The sequence below is a fragment of the Leptonotus elevatus genome, chromosome 4, assembly GCF_054856555.1.
Source record: "Leptonotus elevatus isolate MCC_2025b chromosome 4, RoL_Lele_1.0, whole genome shotgun sequence".
NCBI lineage: Eukaryota > Metazoa > Chordata > Actinopteri > Syngnathiformes > Syngnathidae > Leptonotus > Leptonotus elevatus.
In genome coordinates this window covers 12,399,517-12,406,109 of record NC_141242.1, presented here as the reverse complement: position 1 = coordinate 12,406,109, position 6,593 = coordinate 12,399,517, and positions in this window count along the sequence as shown.

Sequence of the window (6,593 nt, the reverse complement as noted above, 5' to 3'; positions counted from 1 at the left end):
CCGGGCTACATTGGATTGGGTCACAGTCTGCTGAGTTTCTCAGGGATGATTGCTCTGAAAGTATGCGCCACATTGATTTGACCCTTTGTACACATTTGATATCATATTTTTATTTTTAAGTTTGAGGTGTCGGAATCACAGTTCTTTACTAATTAATCTTGAGGTCGCTGTGGTCAAAGTAAATTCTGGGAAATTTATTTTGTTGTACACTCTGTTTAACTTTATAGCCGTAATTAGGGTCACCTTCATCAGTGTCCATTTTTAAAGGGACATCCAGTGATCCCTAGCACCATCTAGTGGTCAAAGAATAGCATTAGAAGCACACAGGAGCACGCACACTACGGTGGCTCAGAGAGACCACATTTCGCAAGCCTACCACCAATTCCTATGTTGCGTGAGCATCTCGACGAGCGACGGCGACTTCGCAGCCGTTATGACGCCCGGTGAGCGACGCCGAAACACCGAGCGAGCCAGAATTAGCCGGAGCAGCTAGCAAGAGCGGCTAACGGGAGTTATTCAGAGCCTTAGGCTGGAGTGGCTAACGAGCGGCTAGCAGGAGGAGCTAGTAAAGAAGAAAAAAAAAAAGCTAGTAAAAGCTTGCGAGACAAAGCAGAAAGTGACAAGCGACGGGCCCGACGGGCCCGACGAGCTGTGAAAGGTAAGCTGCGGTCGACCCGTTGGGTCCAACACTCAATGCAATAGCACCCGGGCTAACTACATTCGCAAAGTTGTCATTTGGGCATCTGTTGCAGGACGATGGCGGCGAAACATGGCAGCTCTAGTAAGGTGCGACTACAGCCCTGCCATATAATTAGTGATTACTAAAACTACTATTACATAAAAAACACATGTTTATACGATACAACCTATTTTTTTGCATTCTATTGACATAAATGGTCAGATTTTAAAATAAATAAATGATTAGTTCACCACAAGATGGCGCTAGGGCTCACTGAATGTCCCTTTAAAAAGGTCTCAAAGTTCTGTCAGTATTTCCCTCATCGACATTGCTACGTTTTAGAGAAATGCACAATTGTCAGGCCACAAGGCTGGCTATGATGTCACGGTCTTACAGTAGTCGTGCTGTCAAAACACATGAAGCTATGCAAGGCAGAGGGGTTGAATCACTTGCATGCGGCTGCCTTTATTGTTCAGTTGGTGCTTAATAAACAGTAATCTTCTTCATTATTTTGCCATAATGTGATGATTCGTCACCAAGATGGCAGGACCGCCACTTTGACCTTGTTTAATTGCTGTCTGCGGGGCTCTGACAGACACTGCCTCGCTCAATGGGAGCAGGAAAAGAGGTTGGTGGACTACTGTGTTTAAAGACCGCAGAGGAATTCTGTGGCTTATGAAGTCTCGTTGTGGCATTGGGAGAGGGGGGAAGCGGAAGCGTCTTTAGCTGGTGTTGGGGCGCGGGGGGGGGCTTAATTTGCAATGCAAGCCAACACAAGTCTCAGGTGGCCGAACTCCTTGATCAGTGCACCATGAGAGCCACCTGAACGGACCAAGGAAGAGGCCCCCCTCTCTTGGATGGGATTGTGGGATGGGAGGTTTGCGGTTTGTTATGGTAACTTCTAGAGTGACGGCGCTGTCTGCACCCCAGTGACTTCCATTCATGCTGATCCTCAGTTGATCCAAACCTGTGACACCATGCACACAAAGTTGCAGTCTAATACTGCAGCTGTGATAAACCGGAATAGTTTCCCAAACTATGACTTGTTAAGATTATCTGATTGGCAAACAAAGCGCTTTGACCAATCGCTGTTTTTGGATCACCCCCTGCATCTTTCTGTTGAGGCATCTGTAAAACATGCAAAGAGGTTACAAGATTGCTTAACGAGGCTGTTAAAGGCAAGACTGTGACGCATATCAGGGGATGTAGATCGCTATTATGACTCGAGAGTTCAAATCCATTGAACCGCGAGAGGGAGAGTGGCTCCGGAGTTGTTTCACTTCGCCACTGAGTGCCTTACTTAAAGTTTGGGGCTCCAGCAGGTTGCACAGATGAGTATTCCCCTCGAAAAGAGAACACTTTGGCAGTTTCAGGACGAATACCCTAAATAACCTAAAACCTCAGGCAGACGTGCTAACCACATGATTCCCACAGAACAAGATTTAAAAAAAAGAAATCACCAAGTTTCAAAAATAGACACTACTTTCTGCCTGTTGAATGTTCATCATGCACGGCAAATTGGATGGACTGCTTTTTATATAGCGCTTTGACGACAGCGCATGGTGCTCAAAGCGCTTTACAATTGAAGCCTCGCATTCACCCATTCACACACACACACACTCACACACCAGTGGTCGGCTGCTGCCATGCAAGGTGCTGCCGGGTCCATTGAGAGCAAATCGCGGTTCAGTGCCTTACTCAAGGGCACTTTGACATGATCACCAGGGGTGAGGATTGAACCCACAACCTCACGGATGGGAGACGACCACTCTACCACTCAGCCTTATACACCATCTTATACACCTTTTAGCCCAGTATGATTTTTGGCTTATAGTTGTCCAACAGTCCAAAAGAGGATCCAGTAGCTTTAACTCTCCCATCACAACATTTTACCCTCCCTATCTCACCCCAGGGGTCAAACTTTGTAGAGGATTGCACAATACTGCATGCTTAACACGTGAGAACCCCCCCCCCCCCCCCCCAAAAAAAAACACGGTCCGGCTATTTTGCAGTTTGTAGTAATTCGATCTTTCTTTCAAGCCTATGACCTCAGCCCGAGGATGACGAAGTCCGCGTTTGCCACATCTGTGAGAGAAATGGATGCGTTTCCCAACTCAACAGGGACTGAGTGGTATTTGCACAACTCGCAGCCATTAGTCTCTAATCCGCATGAACAAAACAGCTCGGACCTTTTGTACCGAAGGCTCGCTCCGAATTTGGATTCCAAGAAAGTCTATTATAAACACACAAGACAGAAACCTTGTGTCGAGACCCTCGAGAAGGGGGGGGGGGGGGGGGGGGGAAGAAAGAAGAATACAGTCATAGATGAGCGTACTGATAGTCACAACAATCCAAACAAGCTTGACTGGGCTCACATGGGTTTACTTTAAAGTATGCCATGGGGGATGTCAACTCGTTAGTAGAAACAGGTATCAAGCCCAAATGATGGTTCGAGTCTTTGGCACCTGTTTGCTGCACAGGATCCAAAGAGTCAACATCCCTGCAGTGCTTACTATGCTTGACATGCTGCACATCTGGAACAGCCCTTGCACCAAAACCTTTCATTATTATAAAGAGCCCAAGTATATGAAAACAGCTGAATCTTGCCCAGAAATGTAATAGGTTCTTCCTTGGCACAGGGTCCAACTCACTGGTTTTATAAACATCTTCCTAGAAGTGTGTGTAATCACGCTGCAAGCAATGAAACAAAGAAAGCAACACTATGACACTTCTGGTAACTCAACGCGAAGAAATGTATTCTCCTGCAATCTTAGGCCGCCTCGCACAACAAGCGATCCGGCCTAACGCGACAAAACCGTCTCGTTTAACTACCGCTTGAGTAGAAGCACCTGCAGCTAAAGCCAAACTGTCCAGGGTTTCTTTCTGGACCTGGATTTGACACCTGCGGTAGTTACATGATAAGAATGCCAGGGAGTTAGACATTTTTTCAGTGCAGCGAGTATGTGTGCTCGGGTCAATAGGCGGGTGTACAGGTCGAAGTCAGCAACTGTCATTTGTTCCATTCGGTCGCATTCAGCAGCAACATTCGGTGTGCGGCGGATCTGAGGGTGGTCCATGTGTACTTTTTTCATTATCCACTGACAACCATGTGTTCATCATATTTCAGTAACAATAATTGATGGCAATGAATTACAGTAAACAAAACAGACCACAACCCACTGGTTAGGACCGCTTTAGCACAAGAAACATAAATCTATCTTTTTCGCAGTCATCATGGTATGTTGTTTAACCCCTTTATCATTCCTGTCTTGAAAATGTTTCATTGGACTACTTATTTTCAATGTCTGCCCAAGAGAGGGCATGTGTTTTATGTTCTGCTTAGTAGAGTTTCCACAAAGATCACAAAAGCATTGAAATCATCAGTCATCATAGTTATTGGCTTATTGAGCCACTGATCTCGCCCAAAAATGGTTAACTATTGGTTCTCAGCGAGCGTCCAATACAAAGTCAAATTGGGATTTATGTTGTAACGTTGCGGACAGTTCCAACAACAAAGGGTGACATTTATTAAACGTGTGACGTTCTAAACCATGTTGTCAATTGTTTAGCTGCAGGGAGGCATCAGGAGTTACAATGCTTGCAACGCCATTGGCGCGTTTGAACCGTTACCAGACGTGTTTCCTATGGGGTTACATTTATAAAGGTTTTATAAAGCAGATGCTGGCATTTTCATAAAACAAAACCAGATTCTCACCGCCTGTTAACAGGGTCAATCTTTTCAATAGGAAACCCCTTTTTCCCGAGTGAGCAGTATAGGTGATATATCAGAGCCATTCAAATGGACGATTGGTACCTCCCACGAGGCTACGCTGCGACGTCCTTGTCTGCCGATGATCTCGCAAATACTGTAGCTGCCGAAAAACTGCAGTGTTTCAGAACGGAGTGTGTTTGAGCTGAGAGAAGTAATTTGTCCTGGCTGAGACGCAGCTTCAGCTGGTGAGTGAGTTCAGACCGCTCGCCTGAGAAAGATGCTATTAAGCGCTAAAACGATGCCAGCAGCCAAAAACTGCATTCTTTTCATGCGTTACTGTCACTGTGGAAGCTAAACTGTTCAGAATTAGGAAAAGTACTAGGTTTTATTTCAAACATGAACTTGATGCAGTTTCTCCAATGAAATCTTAAAAAGTCAAACCAATTTGAATACTGTGTCACACTTAATACGGCTGATTATAGCTTGACCAGTTTAGGATTTTATCTGTAAAGTGTCACATTCCTTGTCGGCTTTTGGGGAAAAAAAGAATATTATCCATGGTCTGCTTTTTTGTGACAGGAAGCTTTGCATGAAAAAGACAAATGTTTTCCGGTGAGCCCAGCGGATCTAATGAGTCACAATGCTGCGACGTGGCTCTTCAAAAGGATACGAAAAACAAAAGTGCCTTTCATACGTCCATCAACTTTACATAAGACTTCAACGCGGCCTAAATGATTAACGACAAGCTGAGCGCCTCGTGGTGGCCGAATGAGTCGACTTCCTCTGGCAGGCGACAATGAACGATGGCTCCACGATGCCTTCCGCTCTCTTTATTTTGGCCTTGATTGGCTCCGTTTTCCCACAAGTGATGACATAATAGCAAAAAGTGACTAGTTGTGTCCCTTGGGAATTTTGCATGTGTTTTTGAAGATATGCCCTACATAATGTAAAATTTAGTGGCAGAAAGTCTACTTGGACCAGGTCTAAATATTGGCACAGGTAGTTTAATGTGATTTGGGTTGGATTGGGGTACAGTAATCGAGACATTTGCTTCGATGCATCATTGCGGTGGCGTGACTCAGTGGTAGAGTGGTCATCTCCCATCTGTGAGGTTGTGGGTTTGATCCTCACCCCTGGTGACCATGTTGAAGTGTCTTTGAGCAAAGACACTGAAGCCAATTTACTGGTGTGTGAATGTGATGCTATGTAAAGCGCTTTGGGCACTATAGCTAAAAAAGTGCTAAAGAATTAGCAGTCCATTCCATTCCAACCAACAACCAATCTGACACATGTCGACATGGATTTACGCCGTGCATAACGCCAGATTTGCGCTGGTCACAAAGAGCAACCCTTAATTTTATGGTAACACTTCACAGGGAGTCCTCGACTTACGACATACGACGTTTCGATTTTACGACGCCTTCTTTTTTGTTAATTTCCCACAATAATCACGTCGTTTTAAAGTTATTTAAAGTTGTGTTGTTACCTCCAGCAACGGGCGTCCATCGAGCAGGTTGGCTCGCCGTCAGGCGTGTCCGCTATGCTGTCCGTCAACAATGAAATATTGGTTTCGGCATGTTCTGGGTGGCACAAATATGTTTTTTTTTAATTACTGTAGGCTACAAAGTATTTTGATTTAAATATCGACCTTAACGGTGAAATCCAACTCACATCAAAATTCGGGTTATATCGCCAGCGAAGGAACATAACTCGTCCGTAACTCGAGGACCTGTATTGCGAAGGAGTCATGTTACCAACGTGACGTCGGCTTGTTTACGGTGCACATTACCACCATTTATTACATCGTGCATCACAATATTGTTGTCATTGGATTTGCATACATGCAGTTCAGAAGGATGGCCCCCACGCATGGAGCTGTTTCACGGAGGCACCCTTCTGTCTCTGTCTCTCTCTTTCTCTCTCTCTCTCCCTCGCTCTCACCATTGGCTCTGTGGGGCCAGAGGGGGCGTTGCTTCATAGACTTTGGTGTTTGAGTGTGTGCGCCTTGGGCTTGCGCAGGGTGGTCGAGGAGGGGATGGCTGAGGGAAAGCATACTTGGCACCGCTCCCTCCTTTCAGTGCACACTCTCTAGTTTGTACCGGACGGCTAACTCCCTGCAAGAGGGGGGGACACAAGTGTGTGTATGTGCGTGTGTGTATTTGGGGGGTGGGATGCATGTGTCATAAATAAATAGTCTGGGCC